The 27,808-nt window shown below is 38.7% G+C and overlaps 1 pseudogene; it reads right to left on the reverse strand.

The window, feature by feature from the left end:
• Nucleotides 1-7,934: 7,934 nt before the first annotated feature.
• LOC124994164 (peptidyl-prolyl cis-trans isomerase FKBP1A-like) lies at nucleotides 7,935-8,458 on the reverse strand (annotated as a pseudogene).
• Between the last annotated feature and the right edge of the window lie 19,350 nt (nucleotides 8,459-27,808).

Consider the following 27,808-nt stretch of genomic DNA (forward strand, 5'->3'; position numbering starts at 1 on the left):
ATTTTTCAGATATACAAGTTTTTAAAGCAGGAAATTTATCGAGCTGCTATTCTCCAGATAAACTTGTCTGTAATGGTAATTTTAAGCTTATAAAGAGTAAATTTTATTGGGGATCAATTTCTATCATTTAATGTTCTATTATAGGACCTGCTATCAATGGGGCACGTGTAAAATTTGTTACTTTTTACACTGAGATAAAGAACTTCAAATTTAAATGTAAATGTATATCTAAGAGTTACTGACAGCCTGATTTGTTTAAAGGTTCATATTATAGAAGGTAAAAGCATTTTGCTACACAAAAGAAAAGTTAAAAGCTCTCTCAGCCTTTCTTTGATTGATTCCTGTTTTGGATATAATGTTAGACTGTGTTAACTAATGTTCATATGGACTCAGAAATCAATATATATAAACTTCTTAAATGACAATTTAAGAAAGAGTATAATGCATTATAGCAAAAATGGGACAACAATGACTGAGATTGGGGTCCCTGACTTCATGACTGTAGCATGCCTGGTGCCTGGAAGTGTTCCTGTGTAGGAGCACAAGATGCCTAACTGCTGTGGCAGTAACCTCCCTGGGGAGGCTCTGTACAGGAGTCCTATCAGCTCTTACATTGATATCAGGCACACAGCTCTTGGGCAGAAAGAAATTGTTTTGCTAGATAACCAGTGTTTCATCAGTTCCCTTCTCTAGTTCCTGCCCACCTTACAGTAACTTTGGACAGTGGACTTATTTGAGAGCTACACAGAGTTCCTAACATTGCACTTTGCAGTTGTGGGAAAAAGTTGCATAGATGGTCTAGTCTCTGTAACTCTCCTAAAAACAAAGAATAATGCTTACATAGTCTTTAACTTAATAATAAGACATGTATAAAGATTGCTAACATAACTCTTTAGATCTACATTTCCTTCAGAGAATAGAGCTCCATCTGATCTCAGCTTAATCTTCAAAATCTGTGTTTATAAACCTTTATTTTCTAATACTCCTTTGACCCTCACTGAACTTGAAAATTTGGTCATGCTGGTCATGGCAAAAGGGGCAAAAATTAGTTGTAGGATTAGAACACTTAAGGTCTGTAAAGAGCCATGCCTTACCTGAGATAAGGCTCTGCCTCCCACCTTACTGCATGTTAGAGTGACTCCAGCTTATTTATTTGTAAGTCAGACTTCAGCTTATTTAAAGTTATAATCAAAAGATTGTTTTTTTTTGTAAAATTACCATTATCTCAAATAGGAAATATAATGTGGTTCTCAGTCAAAATTCAAGATAGCTATTATACAAGCAGAATATAGTTTTACTCTTGCTAATTTCATTTTGTAAAACTGTTACCTGTTAATGTTTTGCAGAAGTAGCTGCTTCAAGAACACGCAACCTAGGTAACTTGTGATAATAAGCCATCACCTAACAGATAGTGGTAACAGATACCAGAACAGATAGTGGTAACTTCCAGTACTAATGCAGACTCCAGTTAGATAAAAGGGTAAATAATTGTAAAGTTATGGACATTAAAGTTAAGGCCCAGTACTCTTACTTTATGACTGGTGAGACTGGCTTGCTGGATGATTAAGATCAAACTTAGAGATTGGAATTAAATACAGAAGGCAAGATGGAACAGTATTTAGATCTTTTGCCCTCAGTCAGCCTGAACCCAGGGAATAAGAGGACTTCTCTAAGGAGTGCTGCAACTCTGGGTCACACAACCTCCTGATCAAGGAGATTGTTGAGACTAGAGGATGAAAAATCACTCAGTGCATCTGCTGCAAAGGAGGGTCATGGAAAAAGGGAGACATCCCTTTATGCTTCCAAAGGAAGTCACCTCATCAAGGAGACCCTGCCTAACCAATGGTACTGGAGGAACTAAGAAGCTGCTCTTCAGTTCTCTACGAGTGGCCCCTGTGGGAAATCAGCTGACTCCTTAACAAGACAGGAACCAGGTCAATTTGACCAGCTTGATCTTAGACACCCAGCAAAACAGTTAAAACCAAAATATAACCATTCTTGGGCATTTAAGAAATAATAGTTAAATGTAACTTAAGATGTACACTTGTGTTAGTCCACTAGAATAAAAACTGGAAGCTACAAATGAAAGAAAGATTCTTCAGCAAATGTGCCTGATAACTATCAAGAGAAACTGCCAGAGTCAGAAGTTTTTAGTCAGTTTAAGGCCTGCAGACCTTCCTAAGCTACACAGGTAGACTTAATCTATGTTTGCTCTTATGATTACCTAGCCCTAAGTAACAGAAGTATAGAGCTCTCTACTAAACACAGGTTATACCAATAAAGGGATATTTTACAAAATCAGATGACTTAAGTAGCTTAACTATATTTCCTGGGATATCTATGACATTAAGAGTTAAATGTTGTGTTTACATTCCTGATAACCTGGACAATGTTAAAGTTTCCAAATAAAGGCCTTGTCCTTTCCAGCCTTTGCTATGTCTAGTTATGGGAACAATTTCTCAATTCTTCCACCCGCCTGGTGAGAGATTGACTTCTGTCATTTTCATGATACTCAGTGGCATGCTCCAGATGCTGCAACATTTACTTTGTACTAATTGCATTTCAGTACTCATGTCTTTTTGTTCTTCTATCATAGAAGCACCCACCCCCAGATGACTTTACAACCTGCTCTTCCCCAATCAGACTTCTACCTTGGACCCCTCAATTGACCCGATTTTTAAAAAAGGAACTCCAAACTGCTTGCCCCTCACTGCCCCCTTTCAGCTTCGAAGCAGCCAGAACGACCGACGCCCCCTTTTCCTTAAAGCAGTTGGGAGTTGCTATAGCTAAAGGGGGGAATGAAGCCAGAATTAAGGACAGGTAGTTAGTGTAGAAATAGGGAATCGGGTCAATTTGAGGAAATGAAGCCATGAAGCCATCTGCCTTTGAAAATGTCAAGGATCTCCGGAGCCCATTGATTACCAAATTTACCTGCCTTTATCAAGGACTGCAAGCAAGGAGATGCTAATTAATGCCCCCTGGGCCCTCACCTGCCTGAATCACCTTGGCCCTCCCCCTGCCCTTGGCTTCTCACTTATGCAAAACCGGGCCTAGTCACGAAGGCAGGAAGGAGAGAGAGGTAAGGGGGGAGAGAACTGGAGAACAAAAGAGACTTTAACCTATAAAAGATGTAGGGTGCGCTCACTTCTTGGGACTTTTAGAACATCATAACCGAGGCAGGATGGACAAATGGATATAAGATTCTATCCATGATAAAGAAAAAGGGGGGAAATGAAAGGCCCCAGCTCTTTGTCTTAAACCCATGACCTAGGACACTCTACCAAACGCCCCCCCTGGGAAGGTTGCACGGCCTACCTGGAGGTCGTTAAACTGATAACTAGGTTAAGAAAGAATAGGGCGGTTGGGAAAGCATAGATCATCGGTTCCCAGGGAGTGCCTGAACAATCAGGAACTGATAAGCGGGAACCAGGAACCATAAAAATACCAAGAATACCAAGTAATAATTGTGGATTTTTTTGGGATATAATAACCTTACCCTTCAAGTAACCTATGTGCTGTGTACGTGCTGGATTCAAAATAACCAATAGGAAACCTGTTGCTTACCGCGCGCGCGAAACCTGCCCCTTTACCCTATAAAAAACCTGTACCCCAAAGCCCGGTGTGCCACATAACCGAAGCTCCGGCTGAGGTTTTGCTGTGCACCCGCAGGCGCCTGTGTAACCAATAAACTGCCTCTTGCTTTTGCAGCCAGTGATTACGTGAGTTCTTCCTTGGACAGGGGGGCTTAGGGTCTTTCAAAAGTAATATTCCAAGCTGAGGCTATAAGGAATTATATACTGTAGACATAAAGAAAAAAAGGATAAGTACATCGAAATGTGTTTAATATTTATACACAGTAACCACCCCAAAACACTAGCCTGCTGGGCTTGATGACACATGCCTATAATGCCAGCAATGCAGAGGCCAAGGCAGGAGGATTGCAAGTTCAAGATCAGCCTCAGCGACTTAGTGAGGCCCAAAGCAAATTAAAGAGAACTTGTCTCAAAAAATAAAAAGGGCTAGGGAAGTACCTCAGTGATTAAGTACCCACTTGGCACTTAACTTAGTACTGGGATCAAGAAAGAAAGAGAGAGAGAGAGAGAGGAGGGAGGGAGGGAGAGAAAGAGAGAGAGAGAAAAAAAAAGAAAAAACACTGTCCTTGGTTTCTGGGTTAAACTTCTAAATCTTGACATTCTGATAATAAAGTAAGTCACTGTGCTCTGAAAATTTTCCATTTTAATATACATGACAAAAGATGGCATCAAATAACTCATAGTCTACTTTATTTAAACTTAAGTACTCAAGACATCCAGAAAAATATTCTTTCCTATTCATTTTTCATAAATTGTAACTTAGATGAATACCCAAATCCCAAGTGTATAAACAGTATCTCCCAATCCAAATTGTGGCATAAAGACCCTGCCATAGGTTGGAATGTTCATGAGAATTGACACCTCTCCCAGGAGGAATCCTTCAACTTGAATATTGAGGGGAAACGTAGTCGGATAAGTTGGCTAAAATTTTCACACAATATGAGGTATCTGGTTGCCTGACCTTTAGTTACTGATGTTTATCAAATAGTCATGCCATTAATTCATCTCTGCAAATACGTTTTCAAATTTGACCACTAGAGGGAAGTATAGGTTTAACTGTGATAGTCTTAACAATTTGCTCTTAAATTCTCCCTCTTTCTCCCTCTCTTTCTCTTTCTCCTCCTTTTCTCCCTCTCCTATATCTGTCCACTGAATGACCATATCATTTGTAAATTTTTTTAAATCTGACCTAGAAAAGAAAGCTATTACCTATCTTATAAAACTATTGTATATCTCATTATTTCAAATTCTAGCAATCTAATTCTCAACGTGACAGCTGCCTTTCAGTCACTGAGTTTTTACTTTATTATTTGGACTTTATTGTTTTATTTCATAAAAGTTAAAAATGTCATAAAATAAGATCATTTTTAGAGTTATTTAATCAGAAGAGTATGTTCTTGCCCTAGAATAGTCAGGACATAAAAGAATTCTCACAGTGCCACCAATGTTAATGATGTTGCCAAATAAAAAGTTAGAAGCCACATTATTCTCTGACCCAGTGACAAGGACATCACCACTAAATCAGTGAGCTGAGTGGCCTCAGGTTTCTCTAAGATGCACTAATAATTCTTCTTAGACTCTTCAGGTCATGGAGACCTGGGACTATTTGCCCTGTTATTTTGGAAGACCTTTTGGAATCAAAAGGCCGAAATGTTTTCCCAATAGACTCATTAAGCCAATCATTTGCTGTAATTGGATGTTCAGTCCTGTGAGATTTACCATCACTAGTAGACTGAATTGAAAACAGCACATCTTCCATTCCTTTTCCCTGCATACAGAATAGTATTTGATGATGGTAAAAGTTTGACATAAACTTGGTAGTAAAAGAGTCTGATGTTTATTTCAGGGCTGAAATGCCTAGTGGAAAATCATCATGATACAAATTTCATTGGAAAAGGAAAGTTGGATGTGTCTATAAATGCTCAAATAATAAGCTGAAAATGTTTTCCAGAATCTTCTTCATTTATACACTAAAAATCATTTCAAAGTCTAACTCCTCACTTATGCTACCTTAGTCTTGGTGCTTCTTTTTGAAGCTCTCATATCTGAAACTCAAATTGTATTACATTTATACTGCCCTGTCAATCAAATCACAAACTTTAATATGGGAAAGTGACATATTTCTTAAAAATGAGGTAAGAAAAACAAATCTAAATTTCACAATATATTTCAATAGATTTGTGTGCATTTTATGGAGTTGGTGAGGGAATGGAAGGTAATTTAGTATTGGACATTTTCAAACAAAGGGGATCTTCTGCAGTTACCAGACAAAACGAGCTGCACTATTTCATGTAAATGTGCATCTCTTTTCTTTCCATGGCTGCTGCAAAAATTCTAAATGCCTAATCATTGTTAACATCTATGCTTTATGAGATTAATTTATCTGTCTGAAAAGATGTTTTAAGATCATAAATCAAAGAAGAAAAATGTAATCTTTCTCAGCTTTTGTGTGATTTTCCTGGGTTCTGCAACTGCAAACTTTTCATTCAAGCTAACTTTTCAGAAAAGGCTATAAGGAATCTATCAGAGCCAAAATGGCCCATTCTTAGGCAATTCCCATGAGAGAGAAAAGCACAGCAATAAAAATTGTTATTCATATTGGTTGGAGTATAAACTTCAATAAAAGAAAAATTCCTTATAGAACAGGATTCTGACTCTCTTAATGTTTCTTAAGTCTGCATCTAAATTCTCTCTGGAATGGACATAGTTTTTTTATAATATTAGATCTGTTTATTGTTTATTGAGAAAATGAGTTTGTCTTTAAAATGATGGAAAAAAAGAATTAACTGAAAGTTAAACAACACTCCTATTCTCTATCCAATTTCTATTTTACACATGCATACATACACAAAAACTTGAGACGTCTCCAATATTTTGTTACTAAAATACAAAAAGATACCATTAAGCCAGGTGCAGTGGCACACACCTATAATTTCAGTGATTCGGGAGACTGAGGTAGGAGGATCACAAGTTCAAAGTCAACCTCAGCAACTTAGCAAGGCCCTAAGCAACTCAGTGAGACTCTGTCTCTAAATAAAATACAAAAAGAAAGGGCTAGGGATGTGGCTTAATGAGTAGGTGCCCTTAGATTCAATCCTCAGTACTAAAAAAAAAAAAAAAAAAAAAAAAAAAAAAGTTTCCATTAAAATATTTGCTTATCATTTTATGTTCTTATGCAGCTGTGTTTATGAGGCGTATTCTAAAAAATACAGTTGTATCATGAGAAAGATACTGTTAAATTTTAGAGTTGGATATAACCATAATGCTCTACCAAAATAAACTAATAAATAAACCTTACCACAACAGATTCTCCACATACTTGTCAAAATTATCTTTTTTAAATCTTTCCCAATGTGATGTGAATAAAATGACATCTAAGAGTTGATGTATGTCTGTGTGTTGATTTGTAAGCAGAATTGAAGGATTCAGAATTGATTCTTTCTTTGTGTATCAGTTCCTTGATCTTCCCTTTTTGTAACATTTCTTCCTGTTTGTAGTTCTCAGCAATTTTTTTCCTAGGAAGTTTTGGGATTTCAACATAATTTTGAAGATCCCTATGCATATTAAGGAGAATAACCCCTCTCCCTGCAGTGTAATTTTTGGTAAATATGTTTCCTAGCTCATTTTTAATTTTTGTGAATGGTTACCATACATTTAATCTTATGTGGCAAAATGTATTAAATGCTCCCTTTTAACAGAGATGTTTGGTCACACTTTCAAGATAAGTATTTTTTAATCTCTATTACTTTTCCAGTGTTTTTATTTTTGTTTCACATTTAAATGTTTAATCCACATAGAGTTAATTTTACACTAAAAAACAAAGATTAATTTTTATTATCTTTTTAAGCTTTTTACCCTTCCCCATTTCAGTTTTGGATATTTTTCATTTAACTCAAGGACATCTCACAATGGAGAATGAGTCATCCTTCCACAGTTCTCAAATCTGCCATAGCTTTGCAACTCAACCGCGAGAATACTGAATATATAATAGAAGACTATTACATCTGAAAATAAAGACTTTTGCAACCTCTTACCCACACCACCAATTCCTATCCTAACTTTAACCCATCACTTGTGCAGGGAATATTTGACAACCTACTTCATTGGAAACCAAGATCCACAAGATGGAAACTAAATCTTTACCCCCATATGAAAACCAAATACAATTTGTAACTTGAGGTTTATGGCATAGGGTTTAGGTAAACACACATACAAAGAGAAAGGGGAGGAGGAGATGGAGGTGTGGGAAGCAAAGTTGATAGAACATTCAGTCGGGCGGCTGTTTATTCCAAGAGGGTAACGGAAGGAATGCAGGAAAAGGGCTATATAGATTCATGTGCACTACACACATCTGAAGGCACCGGATCCTCCACAGCAGATCCAAGAGAAGGGAGCTAAGACAGGAGAACACTGCCATCCTTCCAAATTTAAAAGTCTCCCATGGAAGACAAGAGCAACATGTGGTGGAATGATGCCCAGTGCCTGGGGGCACTGTTGGCTCAGTCTGGAAATATAGTCACTTTGGCCCTCTCAGCCTCACCATCTGGATTACCCGTTCTGCCCAGCCTCAGATCACCTCCTGCTTGCCTAGCACAATATTAAAAGGCTTGTTACTGTCCTGGGAGGAATTGAACTTCTTTCCATCTGTAAGCATCCCAGGGTGGTGCACCATGCAGGTCCACTTCAGGAAGGACCAGGTCTCCTGGGTATCTGGTCTCCACTCGCACTCCCAAGACTGAGAGGGAAGATAGACAGAAGGTGCCAGCCAGCAGCATGGACCTGGCAGCAGGTGGTTCTGTGGTTCTTGAAATCCTCATTTTGTTTTGTTTTGTTGCAAAGCTGGGGATTGGTGGAATCCAGGTCATGGAGCATGCTAGGCTGTGGGGGTTTCCGGGACCCCCAGCCTTAGGCATGGTCAAGATGGCGCCTGACGCTGAGCCAAAAGCGGCCAGCTATACAGTAAACAACCAGCGAATTCCAATGATTGGCTAGTTAACGATGTGACTAGAGCATGCCCCCCTCGTGTACCCATCCTATGCCTGCAGCTGTCCGCGTTTATCTCGTGTACTCTCCCCTGATTGGTTGAAGTGTATATAAGCCTGGTGGGTGGGAGAGCGAGGGGGAACGACGGAAGAAGCAGAAGCGGCGAAGGTGGAGGCGGAGGTTGAAGCCAAGCTGGAAGCAGGGAGTACGCGGGAGCTGGAAGAAGCTGGGAGAAGGGAAGCTGGGAGTGCGCAGAAGCTAGGGGTAAGAGAAGCGTAGGAGAGGAACTGTGCACAATAAACTTCCAAAGCTTCAGACATTTGTCGTGTCTCTCTCTGCGGCCAGAGGGGACGCGATAACTGGTGCCGAAACCCGGGAAGATGAAGGCCTTATAAAAGAAAACAAGGTAAGATATTTGAAAGATTTTTTTTGTATACAAGTTAAACCGGTTATAAAAAAGTTAAAGGGTGTCAGGATGCGCCATTGGCGGTCCTGGGGACACGCGGAGTGCGGTCCGGTTGAAAGGTATCGGGGTCCTGACGCGTGGAACGCGGGTATCGGGACGCGCCATCAGCGGTCCTGACGCGTAGAACGCGGGTTGAAGGGTACCGGGATCCTAACGCGTAGAACGCGGGTCGGGGGGGGTATCGGGACACGCCATTAGCGGTCCTGGCGTGTGGAACGCGGTCTAATTAAAGTGAAAGTAGAAACACGCTTGGAGCGGTCCAATTAGGTAGTACGTGAAAAGCCGCTATAAAAATTTAATGCGCACTTGATAGTTTTCCTTTCAGCAATCTCGTTGCTCCTGGCAGCTAGGCCACTGTTTGTTATTGTAATTGCCATAACTAAAGCTATTCAAATTAGTGACAATGGGGTCTGAATGCAGCAACCCCTCAGGGAACCATTAAAAAACAATGGGACGCCATTAAAGGAAAAAAAAAAAAAAAAAAAAAAAAAGCTGCTCAGTGTGCCACAAGGGGGATCTTCATGAACAGGATTTAATAGTAACAGAAAAGAACGCTTAAAGAGAATAAAGTGAGGAAAGATTGAGTGGTGGTGACCTAGAAAATAATTGCTCAAAAAATCTAAGAACAAGGGAAAAAGGGAACTAAGTCTTACACAAAGAACCCCCAAAAGGAATAACCAAGTGGTAGTGAAAACTTAAGAACAAGGGAAAAAGGTAGGAGAAACCTAAGCCTAATAAAAAGAGCTTCAAAATTTGTAGAACCTGCCCGTATTTGAGAAGCAAATGGAGATACCATCAACCATTAGAAAAACTTTAAAGAGGCAGTTAAGACTATTTGGAAACAGGTATGCAGAGCAGTGTTATCTGGAGAACAATGTCTAATTGGAGAAGCTCAGTGGCAAGAAATAGCTGTTGAAACTGCTTGCAGAAACATAGTGGCAAGGTTTCCCGATAGAAATGTTAATAGGAGAAGGCCAATACGCTTCAATAGATGCACAAAATCAGCAGCAAGGAGATAATGCCCTAACAAAAGATAAGAGATAACTATAGTAAAATCTGTTACACCTTATGCCCCAGGGCTATGTCCAAGATGCAGAAGAGGAAGTCATTGGAATAGTGCATGTCAGCCTATTAGAGATAGGGAGGATAATTTCCTAGGGTCGAATCCTGAACTTCAAAAAAACGGGAGACAGGGCCCTCCCCGGGGCCCGCAACAAATATACGGGGTAATTCAACAAGTTCCCCGACGGTGGTATCCTCCCACAGAGAAGGGGAGCGCAGAGCCACCTCAGGAAGTGCCGGATTGGACATCTGTGCCACCTCCAGACTCATACTAACCCCAGATATGGGGGTGCAGATGATTGATACTGATTGGCATGAAAAAATCCCACAGAACAGTGTAGGACTATTACTAGGTAGAGGTTCCTCAACACTAAAAGGACTTATAGTACACCCAGGGGTTATTGATCCTGATTTCACTGGACAAATAAAAGCCTTGGTCTCTTCACCAAAAGGAATTACGGTCATCTCTCCAGGGGATCGCATTGCACAAATGCTTATATTGCCCAGTCGACATTCTTTGTGGCCCAGTAAAAATACAAATAAAAGACAAGGAGGTTTTGGATCAACAGGAACCACTTTAATAAACCTTGCTATGGATATGGGACAGAGGCCCCTCCTAAAATTAAAAGTGGGAAATATGGAATTTACAGGTTTATTAGATATGGGAGCAGACAGAAGTATTATTAGCGCAATGGTCTGGCCAAAGCACTGGCCACTGATCACAGCAGCTCAGAGCTTGAGAGGCTTAGGAGTAGCAGAGAGCCCCAATCAAAGTGCTTCCTCATTATCGTGGAAAGATACAGAGGGACACACAGGAATATTTCAGCCATATGTCTGTAATGTTCCTATTAGCCTATGGGGATGAGACGTCCTGCAGCAAATGGATATGAAACTCACCACTGATCAGATTTACCAAGGGACTCCTGTAAGAAATATGTTACAAAATATGAACTATGATGATAAAAAAGGATTAGGAAGACATAGTCAAGGATCTACCCAACCACTGCCTTTACTTCCACCAAAAAATGATTCTCATGGATTGGGTTTTTCCTAGGGGCCACTGATAAACCATCAATCCCTATAATATGGAAAGATGATAAGCCTCGCTGGATTCCACAGTGGCCCCTAACAAAAGAAAAGCTAGAGGCAGCTCATAAGTTAGTACAAGAGCAGGTACAAGCAGGTCATTTACAACATTCTACCTCTCCTTGGAATACTCCAATATTCTTAACAAAGAAAAAATCAGGAAAATGGAGGTTATTACAGGATTTAAGAGCCATAAACGAACAAATGTACCCTATGGGACCCATCCAATGTGGACTCCCTCTTGTCACTGCACTACCAAAAAATTGGCCTACTATTATTCTGGATTTAAAAGATTGCTTTTTCTCTATACCCTTACACAAAAATGATTGTTGGAGATTTGCTTTTACTTTGCCCTCTCTTAATCACATTAAGCCTGACCAGAGATTCGAATGGACTGTGTTGCCTCAAGGTATGGCTAACAGTCCTACTATATGTCAAATATACGTAGATAAAGCGTTAACAACTACTAGACAAAAGTTTAAGAGATTGTTGATTTATCATTATATGGATGACATACTTATTTGCCATCCAGAAAAAGAAGTTTTGTTAGAAACATTACAATTTATAACTCAAGCATTAGAAAAGAGAGGACTAACGATAGCCCCTGAAAAATTACAATTAGAGGAGATCCAAGAATATCTGGGTACAAGGCTCACTGCTACTACAGTCAGACCAACAAGGTTGACCATCAGGACAGATCAATTGAATACCTTGAACGATTTTCAGAAACTCTTAGGTGACATTAACTGGATCAGATCCTATTTAAAATTATCCACAGGGGAATTAAAACCTTTATTCGATATATTAAAAGGTAATCCTGACTTGAATTCCCCTAGGAAACTTACTCCCGAAGCACGGATATCCTTACAGCTAGTAGAAGAATAGACTTCAGCAGTGTTACGTTGATTGTTGTGATCCTACTCAACCATTAAGTTTAATCATAATCTCAGAGAAACATACCCCTTTTGGCATAGTTTGGCAAGGAGGACCTCTGCAAAGTATAAATCTCCCTAGCTCTCCGGCTAAAACATTGCAATCATATCCCCAAGCTATTGCTCAGGTAATATTCAAGGGAATAGAATCTTGCATTACTGTTTTTGGAATCCATCCGTCTATTATTATAACTCCTTATTCCACTCAGCAAATTAAATGGCTAATTAATAATGATGATGATTGGTCAGTATTATATTGTTCCACTTCAGCTCAGTTCGATAACCATTATCTCCAACATCCCTGGATTCAATTCTGTAAAAATACTCCCATAGTTTTTCCAAAAGTGACTAGGGTCCAGCCTCTTAAAGACTGTGTAACCATTTTTACTGATGGCTCCAAAAATGGAGTAGGTGCAGTACTTATCAGTAAACAACTTCACACCATAATAGTTCCACCCAACTCCGCACAGGTTACTGAACTTGCAGCTGTAATATTAGCCTTTAAATTAGCAGATAATCAGCCATTCAATCTTCTATCTGATAGCTTATATATCGTTAACGCTTTACAGGTTCTTGAAACGGTACCCCATATTTCTTCCATGTCCACGGTAGCTTCTTATTTTACAACGCTACAAAACCTTATCCTACAGCGTAAACATCTATTCTATGTAGGACATATTAGAGCTCATTCTAATTTACCAGGACCTTTGGCCAATGCTAATGACTTGGTAGATATGGCCACCAAATCAATTTTTGTTTTTTCCATAGAGGAACAAGCAAAACTCTTTCATGAAAAATTTCATGTAAATTCCACTACTTTGAGCAGAAAATTTCCTATATCTAAATGTATGGCTCGACAAATAGTAAAAAATTGTCAACATTGTGCTCCTTTAATTCCAGTACAATCCTTTGGAGTTAACCCCAGGGGACTGCTGCCTGGTCATATTTGGCAGATGGATGTAACCCATATTTCTGAATTTGGTACTGTTAAGTATGTACATGTGTCAGTAGACACTGCTTCAGGGGTCATTATGGCTTCTGCTCATTCTGGAGAAAAGGTAAAAGATGTCATTCAACACTGCCTACAAGCATTTGCTGGCTGGGGCATACCTAAAGTTATTAAAACAGATAATGGTCCTGCTTATACTTCCAAAAGCTTCCAGTTGTTTTTACAAACATTTAACATCCAATTAGTCACTGGCATCCCCTATAATCCTCAGGGACAGGGCATTGTGGAAAGAGCACATCTTACTTTAAAAAATTGTCTAAATAAACAAAAAGGGGGAATAGGAGCCTCCTACAAGTCTCCTAAAGATAAACTTAATTTAGTTCTTTTCATTCTAAATTTCTTAACTCTGGATAAGGACGGCCATTCTGCAGCTGATCGACATTATAATCCCCATAATACTCCTCAAGTATGGGCAAAATGGAAAGATATCCTGACAGGTTGTTGGAAAGGACCGGATCCAGTCCTTCGTTGGGTCCGAGGGTCTGTTTGTATTTTCCCACAGGATCAACAGACTCCAGTCTGGATTCCAGAAAGGCTAATCAGAGTTTTACAGCATGCAAGTGATGCTGCTCCTCCTCACAATGGCGAGTCTGAGCCTTCCTCCAATAACAAAAACTCAGACGGAAAGGCAAACCCGGAACCTATGGGCCATTGTTAGCCTGGCCATATTTTTCGTTTCTAACTAACATATTTTTTATCCTTCCTTTTCTTGTTTTTCACCAATTCCTCTACAAGCCTGTCAATTCTACTGATGATTTTTCAGGTCGTGCTGCTTTTGGAGATAAGGATATTTCTAGCCTTTCTTTGCTTTAACAGGAGGAATTTCTGCACTTTGCCATTGGAATCATACTACAAATCAGACCCAGAGTAGAGCAACTCGTTCTGCTGACCCTAGCTATGATGTTGCTTTTCCTCCCACGTCAGCTTGTGTATTTCCTCTTTTTTATGTTTCTACCAACTAACATTTCTAATAACACCTCTTAACTGTTCACTAACCGTGTGCTATCTCTCACAATACTGGAATGGTTCTTTTGCCACCTGTGCAATTTGCACATTTCTATCTTCCTACCAGTCCTAGTTTCTGTTGCAGATGTAGAATTGCCAGTGCAATTGTCGAGAAGCAGAAGAGGCTTTGACATTGCAGCAGCCGTGATCATTGCCACCACAGTCCTTGTAGTAGCAGCATTGACACAACCATAACAACGATCATTTGGCCGAGAATGCAGCTGCAGCCTTACAGACCATAGAGACTCTATCAGAGAATGGACTCATTATAAGAACAAGTGGATACCCTGCAAGAACTTTTGGGACTGGGATGCGTTTATTCCCTGAGAGCTGTTTTGTGTTGCCCATATTGTAACTCCATTGGGATGTATATTGTTTCTGTATTTAATATGGCTATATGGTTTTCCTTCTGTTTATAGATTTGTCAAACAGCGGGCAGGCTTAGGAGCTATAGTGGTACTCCTCTGCCTTGGCCTTCTTCTCTTCATTCGTTTTGGCATGCATCTACAAGCTAGCCAATAGAGAGATCAAATTATCTTTTATCAGGCCATGACTGCCCTAAAGGCCGACAGCCCCCCATTAGTATGGCTCTTGATGCTGGACCGGTAGTCAAGGACGGGTAATGAAGGAGGTGGCTGTGTACCGACCTAAGACAGGAGCTGCAGCATGCTCTGCAGGCTCTGATGACGGGTAAGGACATATGCTGACCACTCAGCCTAAGACAGACATGGTCCCGAGCCTTAGTTTAATAGTAAAGAAGGGGGATCTGTGGGGGTTTCCGGGACCCCCAGCCTTAGGCATGGTCAAGATGGCGCCTGACGCTGAGCCAAAAGCGGCCAGCTATACAGTAAACAACCAGCGAATTCCAATGATTGGCTAGTTAACGATGTGACTAGAGCATGCCCCCCTCGTGTACCCATCCTATGCCTGCAGCTGTCCGCGTTTATCTCGTGTACTCTCCCCTGATTGGTTGAAGTGTATATAAGCCTGGTGGGTGGGAGAGCGAGGGGGAACGACGGAAGAAGCAGAAGCGGCGAAGGTGGAGGCGGAGGTTGAAGCCAAGCTGGAAGCAGGGAGTACTCGGGAGCTGGAAGAAGCTGGGAGAAGGGAAGCTGGGAGTGCGCAGAAGCTAGGGGTAAGAGAAGCGTAGGAGAGGAACTGTGCACAATAAACTTCCAAAGCTTCAGACATTTGTCGTGTCTCTCTCTGCGGCCAGAGGGGACGCGATACTAGGCGAGCACTCCTTCACTGTGCTACACTCCCCAGCCTTCTAAATACGTTTATTTCAAATTCCTATAGGTACTTGAATCAATTTCTGCTCTGCGTAATCATTGTATGTGTGTGCGTGCATGTGTGCGTGCATGTGTGCGTGCATGTGTGCGTGCGTGTGTGTGTGTGTGTGTGTGTGTTTGTAAATATTCTCGTAATAGTGTCTTTAAACTGCTTAGTTGGTCCAAATCATTTCTATTTCAGGTTACGCAGGCTCTCCTTGTTTACTTTTCCAGATGAATTTGAACGAGTCTATCGCATTCTGAACAAACAAATACACTTGTTGGTTGAACACCTGAATTTGCACATTTAACTTAGCAACAACTGGTATCTTTAAAATATTGAATCTTCCTACTAAACAGGACTCAATATTATTGCGCATTTTTGTAGTACTTTTATTATACTGCCACATGACTTTCTATCCTATTATTACTATTGTATTCAAGTACCAATTCTTGGTTTTATTTGTCAATTCTACTATTTACCTAATTTTTATATTTTTGCTTTACTCATTTTAATACTTATTTTTTTCACTATGTGTCAGTTATTTTATTTTACTCATTAGTTAATCAGGAAACCAGTAAGATGTGACATCTAAATGAAGGTAGAATTTAAAGAACACTATTATGGTCCATCAGGAATAATTGCAAAAGTGGTCAACAACTGGACAATAATCAATTATATCGCCAAGAAATATGCTTTGTTTTCATTTTATGTATAAAAATTATTCCTGTTGCTACCAATTGTCTGCACCTTTCAGAAAAAATAGCCCAAAGACAATGAAAGACACAGACCTGAACAGAATTAGGTTAACTGGTGGATTACACTAGAAAGGAAACCAAAAAGGAATCTTTTTGTTCCCTAAATTCAAAATCCCTTCATGTTTTCTAACAAAAATATGAGGGTGTTATCTGAAAATATATTTAGCACAGTTCTCAACACATCATGATTACTTGATAATCAGAAAATTGTTTTTAAGCTAATAAAATCAAATAAAAGGATTGTCTTTGAGTCAAACACTGCTAGAGAAATGCATACAAGTACTTCAGTGTTCAAAGGTTAAGAATTTTCTCATCTGGCTGGGAAAGTCTTCCTGCTAGAAGAGATCTGGTCACCTTGAATCCTACCTTGCTGGGTCATGTGGTAACAGTATGCTTTGTAAGAACTGATGAATATTTTCTAAGGTGACTGTCCCATTTTACATTCCTGCCAGTGGTGAATGAGAGTCCCTACTGCCTCACATTATCACTATCAGTTGGTGTTAAAATTATTCTGGATTTTGGTCATTCTAATAGGTATACAATGGCTTCTCTTTTTTATTAGTTCTTTTTAGTTATAAATTACAGTAGAATCTGTTTTGATATAATTATACAGGCATGGAATATATCATATTGTAATTAGGACCCCATTCTTGTGAATGTAGAATTCACTGTGGTTTTTTCATATACGTACATGGTTCTGTCAGATTCATCCCACTGTCTTTCCTTTGCCTATCTCCTCTTCCTTCCTCCAATTCCCCTTTGTCTAATCTATTGAACTTCTATTCTTACCCTCCCCCAACCTTATTGTGAGTTAGCTTCCACATATGGGTGATACTACTTTGGGGGTTTGGGGACTGGCTTATTTCACTTAGCATGATAGTCTCCTGATCCATCCATGTACTGGCAAATATCATAAAGTCATTCTTCTTTATGGCTGAGGAATACTCCATTGTGTGTGTGTGTGTGTGTGTGTGTGTATCTCACATTTTCTCTATCCATTTATCTGTTGAAGGGCACCTAGTTTGATTCCATAGTTTAGCTATGGTGAATTAAGTTGCTATAAACATTGATGTGGCTGTGTTATTATAGTATGCCAATTTAAAATTCTTTGAGTATAAACCAAGGAGTGGGATAACTAGGTCAAATGATGGTTCCATTCTAGTTTTCCTGAGAAATCTCCATATTTTTTCCCAGAGTGGTTGCTCCAATTTTCATTCCCAGCAGCAGTGTATGAGTGTTCCTTTTTATCCACATCCTCACCAACACCTATTGTTCCTTGTATTCTTGATAATTACTATTCTGACTGGAGTAAGATGGAGTCTCTGCATAGTTTTGATTTGCAATTCTCTAATGCTAGAGATGTTGAACATTTTTTTCATATTTGTTGATCAATTGTATTTCTTTTTCTGTAAAGTGTCTGTTTAGTTCCTTAACCCATGTTTTTTGTTTGTTTGTTTTTCTTTTGTTTTGTTTTGTTTTGTTGGTGTTAAGTTTTTTGAGTTCTTTATATATCCTGGTGATGAATGCTCTATCTGAGGTGCATGTGGTAAAGATTTTCTCCCATGCTGTAGGCTCTCTCTTCACAGTATTGATTGTTTCCTTTGCTGTGAAGAAGCTTTTTAGTTTGAATCCATCCCATTTATCAATTCTTGATTTTACTTCTTTTTCTTTTTAATTATTTTAAAAAGAAATATTGTAAACAAATGGGATACATGTTCTTTCTCTGTTTGTACATGGCGTAAAGGCATACCATTTTTGTAATCATAAATTTACATAGAGTAATGCTGTTTGATTCATTTTGCTATTTTTTCCCTTCCCCCCACCCCTCCCACCCCTGTTTTCCCTCTATACAGTCCTTCCTTCCTCCATTCTTGCCCCCCTCCCTAACCCTCACGCTAACCATAACACTAACCCCTCCCACCCCCCCATTATGTGTCATCATCCACTTATTAGCGATATCATTCATCCTTTGGTTTTTTGAGATTGGCTTATCTCACTTAGCATGATATTCTCCAGTTTCATCCATTTGCCTGCAAATGCCATAATTTTATCATTCTTTATGGCTGAGTAATATTCCATTGTATATATATACCACAGTTTCTTTATCCATTCATCAATTGAAGGACATCTAGGTTGGTTCCACAATCTGGCTATTGTGAATTGAACACCTATGAACATTGATGTCACTGTATCTCTGTAATATGCTGATTTTAAGTCCTTTGGGTATAGGCCAAGGAGTGGGATAGCTGGGTCAAATGGTAATTCCATTCCAAGTTTTCTAAGGAGTCTCCACACTGCTTTCCACAGTGGCTGCACTAATTTGCAGCCCCACCAGCAATGTATGAGTGTACCTTTCTCCCCACATCCTCGCCAACACCTGTTGTTGCTTATATTCTTGATAATCGCCATTCTGATTGGGGTGAGATGGAATCTTAGGGTGGTTTTGATTTGCATTTCTCTTATTACTAGAGATGTTGAACATTTTTCCATATGTTTGTTGATTGCTTGTAGATCTTCTTCTGTGAAGTGTCTATTCATTTCCTTAGCCCATTTGTCGATTGGATTATTTGCATTCTTGGTGTAGAGTTTTTTGAGTTCTTTATAGATTCTGGAGATTAGTGCTCTATCTGAAGTATGATTGGCAAAGATTTTCTCCCACTCTGTAGGCTCTTTCTTCACATTGCTGATAGTTTCCTTTGCTGAGAGAAAGCTTTTTAGTTTGAATCTATCCCAGTTATTGATTCTTGCTTTTATTTCTTGTGCTATGGGAGTCCTGTTGAGGAAGTCTGGTCCTAAGCCAACATGTTGAAGCTCTGGACCTACTTTTTCTTCTATAAGATGCAGGGTCTCTGGTCTGATTCCGAGGTCCTTAATCCATTTTGAGTTTAGTTTCGTGCATGGTGAGAGATATGGATTTAGTTTCATTCTGTTGCATATGGATTTCCAATTCTCCCAGCACGATTTGTTGAAGAGGCTATCTTTTCTCCATTGCATATTTTTGGCCCCTTTGTCTAGTATGAGAAAATTATATTTATTTGGGTTTGTGTCTGTGTCCTCTATTTTGTACCATTGATCCACCTTTCTATTTTGGTACCAATACCATGCTGTTTTTGTTACTATTGCTTTGTAGTAGAGTTGAAGATCTGGTATTGCGATACCCCCTGCTTCACTCTTTCTACTGAGGATTGCTTTAGATATTCTGGGTTTTTTATTCTTCCAGATGAATTTCATAATTTCTTGCTCTATTTCTGCAAGGTACATCATTGGGATTTTAATTGGAATTGCATTGAATCTGAATAGCACTTTTGGTAGTATGGCCATTTTCACAATATTAATTCTTCCTATCCAAGAACATGGGAGATCTTTCCATCTTCTAAGGTTTTCTTTAATTTCTTTCTTTAGTGTTCTGTAGTTCTCACTGTAGAAGTCTTTCACCTCTTTTGTGAGATTCATTCCCAAGTATTTTATTTTTTTCGATGCTATTGTGAATGGGGTAGTTTTCCTAATTTCTCTTTCTGAAGATTCATCACTTATGTATACAAATGCATTAGATTTATGTGCATTGATCTTATATCCTGCTACTTTACTGAATTCACTTATGAGAGCTAAAAGTTTTCTGGTGGAATTTCCTGGTTCCTCTAAGTATATAATCATATCATCAGCAAACAGGGATAGTTGGAGTTCTTCTTTTCCTATTCGTATCCCTTTAATTTCTTTGGTCTGTCTAATTGCCCTGGCTAGAGTTTCAAGGACAATATTGAAAAGAAGTGGTGAAAGAGGGCATCCCTGCCTTGCTCCAGTTGTTAGGGGGAATGCTTTCAGTTTTTCACCATTTAGAAAGATATTAACCATGGGCTTAGTGTAGATGGCCTTTACAATGTTAAGGAATGTTCCCACTATCCCTATTTTTTTCTAGTGTTTTGAGCATGAAGGGGTGCTGTATTTTATCAAATGCTTTTTCTGCATCTATCGAAATAATCATGTGATTCTTGACTTTAAGTCTATTGATATGGTGAATTACATTTATTGATTTCCGAATGTTGAACCAACCTTGCATCCCTGGGATGAAACCCACTTGATCATGGTGCACTATCTTTTTAATATGTTTTTTATACGATTTGCTAAAATTTTGTTGAGAATTTTTGCGTCGATGTTCATTAAGGATATTGGTCTGAAATTTTCTTTCCTCAATGTGTCTCTGTCTGGTTTAGGTATCAGGGTGATATTGGCTTCATAGAACGAGTTTGAGAGGGTTCCCTCCTCTCCTATTTTATGGAATACTTTGAGAAGTATTGGAATGAGCTCTTCTTTAAATGTTTTGTAGAACTCGGCTGAAAACCCATCTGGTCCTGGACTTTTCTTTGTTGGTAGGCTTTTGATGACTTCTTCTATTTCATTACTTGAAATTGATATATTTAATTTGTGTATGTCCTCCTCGTTCAGTTTAGGCAATTCATATGTCTCTAGAAACCTGTTGATGTCTTCGAAATTTTCTATTTTGTTGGAGTATAGATTTTCAAAATAGCTTCTAATTATGTTTTGTATTTCAATCGTGTCTGTTGTGATATTTCCTTGTTCATTCTGAATTTTAGTAATTTGGGTTTTCTCTCGTCTTCTCTTTGTTAGTGTGGCTAAAGGTTTATCAATTTTGTTTATTTTTTCGAAAAACCAACTATTTTGTCAATTTTTTGTATTGTTTCTTTTGTTTCAATTTCATTGATTTCAGCTCTGAGTTTAACTATTTCCTGTCTTCTACTACTTTTGTTCTTGATCTGTTCTTCTTTTTCTAGGGCTTTGAGCTGTAGTGTTAGGTTGTTTATTTGTTGAGTTTTACTTCTTTTATTAAATGCACTCCATGAAATAAATTTTCCTCTAAGTACTGCTTTCATAGTGTCCCAGAGATTTTGATATGATGTTTCTTTGTTCTCATTTACCTCTAAGAATTTTTTAATTTCCTTCCTAATATCTTCTGTTATCCATTCATCATATAATAGCATATTGTTTAATCTCCAGGTGTTGGAGTAGTTTCTGTTTTTTACTCTTTCATTTATTTCTAACTTCAATCCATTATGATCTGATAGAATACAAGGTAGTATCTCTATCTTCTTGTATTTGCTAACATTAGCTTTGTGGCATAATATATGGTCTATTTTAGAGAAGGATCCACGTGCTGCTGAGAAGAAAGTGTATTCGCTCCTGGTTGGATGGTATATTCTATAAATGTCTGTAAAGTCTAAATTATTGATTGTGTTATTGAGATCCATGGTTTCTTTGTTCAATTTTTGTTTGGAAGATCTGTCCAGTGGTGAGAGAGGCGTGTTAAAATCACCTAGTATTATTGTGTTATGATCTATTTGGTTTCTAAAATTGAGAAGGATTTGTTTGACATACATGGATGAGCCACTGTTTGGGGCATAGATGTTTATGATTGTTATATCTTGCTGATTTATGCTTCCCTTAAGCAGTATGAAATGTCCTTCTTTATCCATTCTGACTAACTTTGACTTGAAGTTCACATTTTCTGAAATGAGGATGGATACTCCAGCTTTTTTGCTGAGTCCATGTGCATGGTATGTTTTTCCCCATCCTTTCACCTTTAGTCTATGGGTATCTCTTTCTATGAGGTGAGTCTCTTGCAGGCAACATATTGTTGGATCTTTCTTTTTAATCCAATCTGCCAGTCTATGTCTTTTGATTGATGAATTCAGGCCATTAACATTCAGGGTTATTATTGAGATATGATTTATATTCCCGGTCATTTGGTTCATTTTTTAAATTTTATTTATTTATTTTTTTTATTTTGACACACCTTGGTTCCTCCTTTATTTGACAGTTCCTTTAGGATAATTCCTCCCTTTGCTGATTTGCTTCTTTGTGTTTTATCTCTTCCTCATGGAATATTTTGCTGAGAATGTTCTGTAATGCTGGTTTTCTTTTTGTAAGTTCTTTTAGCTTTTGTTTATCATGGAATGATTTTATTTCATCGTCAAATTTGAAGGTAAGTTTTGCTGGGTATAAGATTCTTGGTTGGCATCCATTTTCTTTCAGGGATTGAAAAATGTTGTTCCAGGCCCTTCTAGCTTTTAGGGTCTGGGTTGAAAAATCTGCTGATATCCATATTGGTTTCCCCCTGAATGTAATTTGGTTCTTTTCTCTCACAGCCTTTAAAATTCTGTCTTTATTTTGTATGTTCGGTATTTTCATTATAATGTGCCTTGGTATGGGTCTGTTGTAATTTTGTGTATTTGGAGTCCTATAAGCCTCTTGAACTTGATTTTCCATTTCATTCTTCAGATTTGGGAAATTTTCTGATATTATTTCATTGAATAGATTGTTCATTCCTTTGGTTTGTTTCTCTAAGCCTTCCTCAATCCCAATAATTCTCAAATTTGGCCTTTTCATGATATCCCATAGTTCTTGGAGATTCTGTTCACGATTTCTTACCATGTTCTCTGTTTGTTCAACTTTGTTTTCAAGGTTAAATATTTTGTCTTCAATATCTGACTTTCTGTCTTCCAGGTGTTCTATCCTATTGGTTGTGCTTTCTATGGAGTTCTTAATTTGGTTTATTGTTTCCTTCATTTCAAGGATTTCTGTTTGGTTTTTTTTCAATATCTCTAACTCTTTATTGAAATGATCTTTGCTTCCTGTATTTGCTCTTTTAACTGTCGATGGGTGCGATCATTCAATGCCTGCATTTGCTCTTTCATCTCATCGTTTGCTTCCCTGATCATTTTAATTATGTACATTCTGTACTCCCTTTCTGTCATTTCTTCTGCCATGCTGTCGTTGGATTTTATTGATGTAACATCTAGATTTGTTTGGGGCATTTTCTTCCCTTGTTTTCTCATATTGTTCAGGAATCAGTGAGTCATTAATATATTGCAGATTTCCTCTATCGACTTATAATGTCCCTGAAGATTGCTAGTATATCCCCTCTTATCCTTCAGTAGCCTGAAGTCTTGGAGGAAGTTGATAATGTGGTGCTCCACAAGGAAGCTGCCTCTCTAGGGATGGTGACCCTCAGGTGGGGTATATTCCCTGATAGTGGGCAGAGGTGCCTCCACTTGTTGACCAATGGTCATCCAAAGGGGAACTAGGCTGCAGGCTGAGGCAAGGCCTGTTTTTGCCTGTGTCTCTGGTTTTACCGTCCTTGTGGGAAAACCTCACCCGGCAGGGAAGTCTCACCCAGTTGGGAGGTCTCGCTGGTCAGTTCCCCTCCTAGAGGCTCCCCTCAATCTACAACTACCGCCTGGGCTGGGCTGTCTTCCTCTGCAACGTTCCCAGGGGCCCGGACCTACCTCCTGGGCCTGGGAGCCTCACCCTTCGCAGACGAGTCTCCTTAGGTTGCCCCTCCTCAGAGAATCTGCCCACAGTCCTGGAAACTTCGCTCCGCCCCTAGGCGTGTCTCTGTGCGGCTCTTCCAGCAAGAAGCCGGTCCTGGGACCCTGTTCTGCACCTAATCGCCTGGCTATGCGGCCCCTCCTCTGAGCCGCCACCTGGAGCCCCATACAATAGCTCCGAGACCCAGAGACCCTCCACACACCACCTCCTCCGGACAGTCACCCAGTTTCCCACGCAGTCACTAGGAGTCCAAGCAACTCACTTCGCGTCTCCTCCTCCCACCAACCGCCCATAGCTCTAGGCAGTCACTCTGAGTCCAGGTGACCCACCCTGTTCCTCCTCCTCGGGTAAGCCCCCAGATGTTCAGGAGTGGTCGCTTTGAGTCCAAACAACTCACCACTCGCCTCCTCCTCTGGCAACTGCCTGTGACTCTGATGCAGTCACTCCTAGACCAAGCGACCCGCTGTGCTTCTCCTCTTCCTCCGGGCAGCCCCCTGGTGTTCAGAAGCGGTCGTTCTGAGTCCAAACAACTCACCACGCAGCTCCTCCTCAGGCAGCCGCCCGGAGCCCCAGTGGTTGCTTCGAGTCCAAGTGCTGTGCTGAGCCGCCTCCTCTACGATGATCCCAGTTGTCCATGTTTACCGCTCCTGTGGGGGGAGGGGCGTCTCGCCGAGCAACTCTACTTCACAAAGTTCCCTGCGTTCCGGGGCTACCACCCCATCTGGGATGCCTCTCCAACAGGAGAGACTCACCCGGCGGCTTTGAGTTGGTCCCAAGTCTCTCACTATCTCCCCTTTTGAATCCTGCGTCCTTGAGCAACCTGAAATGCAGCCGCCCTCTAGTCCGCCATCTTGAAAACCCCCCTGATTTTACTTCTTGTGCTTTAGGGGTCTTGTTAAGGAAGTCAGATCCTAAACCAGCATGGTAGAGATTTGGACCTACTTTTTATTCTATTATTAGGTGCAGGATCTCTCTTCTAGTACTTAAGTCTTTGATCCACTTTGAGTTGAGTTTTAGGCAGGGTGAGAAATAGCAATTTATTTTTGCTACATATGGATTTCCAGTTGTCCCAGGACCATTTTTCCCAGGACTATCTTTTCTCCAATGCCTTTTTGATGCCTTTGTCAAGGTGATAACTGTTTTTATGTAGATTTGTCTCTATGCCCTCTATTCTGTACCATTGGTCTACGAGTCTGTTTTGGTGCCAATACCATGTAGTTTTTGTTACTATTGCTCTGAAGTATAGTTTAAAGTCTGGTATTGTGATGCCTCTTGTGTCACTTTTCTTGCTAAGGATTACTTTGGCTATTCTGAGTTTCTTATTTTTCCAAATGAATTTCATGACTGCTTTTTCTATTTCTATGAAGAATGCATTGGTATTTGAATAGAAATTGCATTAAATCTATATAACACTTTTGGTGTACAGCCTTTTGACAATATTAATTCTGTCCATCCAAGAGCATGGGAGATCTTTCCATCTTCCAAGATCTTCTTCAATTTCTTTCTTTAGTATTCTGTAGTTTTCACCGTTGAGGTCTTTCACCTCTTTTGTTAGATTGATTCCCAAATATTTTATTTTTTTGAGGCTATTGTGAATGAGGTAGTTTTCCTAATTTCTCTTTCAGTGGATTCATCACTGATGCATAGGAATGCATTTGATTTATGGGTGTGAATTTTACATCCTGCTACTTTGCTGAATTCATTTACTAGTTCTAGAAGATTTCTAGTGGAATTTTTTGGATCTTCTAAAAATAGAATCATGACCCTGGCAAATAGTGATAATTTGAGTTCTCCTTTTCCTATTCATATCCTTTAATTTTTTTTGTCATCTAATAGCTCTGGCTAGAGTTTCAAGGACAATGCTGAACAAAGTGGTGAAAGAGGGCATCCTTGTCTTGTTTCAGTTTTTAGAAGGAATGTTTTCAATTTTTTTCCATTTAGATGATGTTTAGCATATATAGCTTTTAAAATGTCGAGATATGTTCTTACTATCCCTAGTGTTTTGAACATGAAGGGGTGTTATATTTTGTCAAATGTTTTTTCTGCATCTATTGAGATGATAATGTGATTCTTGTCTTTAAGTCTATTGATGTGATGAATTTCACTTATTGATTTCCATATGTGGAAACAACCTTGCATCCCTAGGATGAACCCCACTTGATCATGGTGCACTATATTTTTAATATGTTTTTGTATGTGATTTGCCAGAATTGTATTGAGAATTTTTGCATCTATTTTCATCAGGGATATTGGTCTGAAGTTATCTTTCCTAGTTGTGTCTTTGTCTGCTTTTGGTATCAGAATGAGTTTGGAAAAGTTCCCTCTTTTTCTTTTTCATGAAGTAATTTGAGGAGTACTGGTGTTAATTCTTCTTTGAAGATCTTGTAGAACTTGGCTGAGAACCCATCTGGTCCTGAATTTTTCTTAATTGGTAGACTTTTGATGGTGTCTTCTATTTCATTGCTTGAAATTGATCTGTTTAAATTGTGTATGTTCTCCTGATTTATTTTGGGTAGGGCATATGTCTCTAGAAATTTGTTGATGTCTTCAAGATTTTCTGTTTTATTAGAATACAAATTTTCAAAATAGTTTCTGATTATCTTCTATATTTCAGTAGTGTCTATCATGATATTTCCTTTTTCATCATGAATTTTACTAATTTGAGTTTTCTTTCTCTCTTTGTTAGCATGGCTAAGGGTTTATCAATTTTTTTTTTTTCAAAGAACCAACTTTTTGTTTTGCCAATTTTTTTAATTCTTTCTTTTGTTTCAATTTCATTGATTTTAGATCTGATTTTAATTATTTTCTTTCTTCTACTGCTTTTGGTGTTTATTTGTTCTTCTTTTACTTGGACTTTGTGGTATAATGTTAGGTCATTTATTCATTGACTGTTCTTTCAATGAATGAGCTCAATGCAATGAACTTTCCTCTTAGCTCTACCTTCATAATATCCCAGAGATTTTGATATGTTGTATTGCTATTCTCACTTACATTTAAGTACTTTTTAATATTTCATCCCTGATTTCTTCTGCCACCCATTCATAATTCAATAGTGAATTATTTAGTCTTCATGTGTTAGAGTAGCTTTTATTTTTTATTTTATCATTGATTTCTAATTTCATTCCATTATGATCTGATAGAATGCAGGGTATTATCTCTATTTTTTTTGTATTTGCTAAGAGTTGCTTTGTGGCATAAGATATGGTCTATTTTAGAGAAGGATATATGTGCTGCTGAGAAGATATGGATATGATAAGACTCAATATGGATGAAAAACTGTACATATGTCCATTAAGTCTAAAGTACTGATTGTATTAGTTTTATAGTTTCTTTGTGTTGCTTTTGTTTGGAAAATCTATCCAGTAGTGAGAGATCACCCAGTATTACTCTGTTGTTCTCTATGTGCTTCTTGAAATTTAGAAGGGTTTGTTTGATGTTAGTAGATGCTCCATTGTTTAGTGCATAAATATTTATGACTATTACGTTTTGTTGATGTATAATTCCCTTAAGCAGTATGAAATGTAATTCTTTGTCCCTTTTGATTAACTTTAGCTTGAAGTCCACTTTATTTCATATGCGAATAGAAACCCCTGCTTGATAATGTGATTCATGTAGTGATATGTTTTTTCCCATCCTTTCACCTTCAATCTGTGGATGTCTCTGCATATGAGGTGAGTCTCCTAGAGTCATCATATTGTTGGGTCTTTTTGTTTTTTAATCCAATCTGCCAATCTATGTCTTTTGACTGATGAGTTTAGACCATTAACATTTAAGGTTGTTATTGAGATGTGATTTGTATTTCTGATCATTTTGGTTTATTTCTGGTTTTTAATTTGAATTTTTAATTTTTAATTTGAGTTTGTCCTTTGATTGGTTATTCATTTAGTGTAATTCCTCCCTATACTGTTTTTCTTTTCTTTTTTTTTTTTTTTTTCATTTCATCTTCATAGAATGTTTTGTTGAGAAAGTTCTGTAGTGCAGGCTTTTTAGTTGTGAATTCTTTTAATTTTTGTTTATCATAGAAGGTTTTTATTTCATCTTCAAATCTGAAGCTTAATTTTGCAGGATATAGGATTCTTGGTTGGCATCCATTTTCTTTCAGAGCTTGGCATATATTATTCCAGGACCTCCTAGCTTTGAGGGTCTGGGTCGAGAAATTCGCTGAGATCCAAATTGGTCTCCTCTTATAGGTAATGTGATATTTTTCTCTCAAAGCCTTCTATCCTTCCATCCTTATTCTGTATTTTAGGAATTTTCATTATAATGTGTCTTGGTATAGGTCTGTTATAATTTTGTAC

This window comes from Sciurus carolinensis, chromosome 10, assembly GCF_902686445.1.
Source record: "Sciurus carolinensis chromosome 10, mSciCar1.2, whole genome shotgun sequence".
Classification (NCBI taxonomy): Eukaryota; Metazoa; Chordata; class Mammalia; order Rodentia; family Sciuridae; genus Sciurus; species Sciurus carolinensis.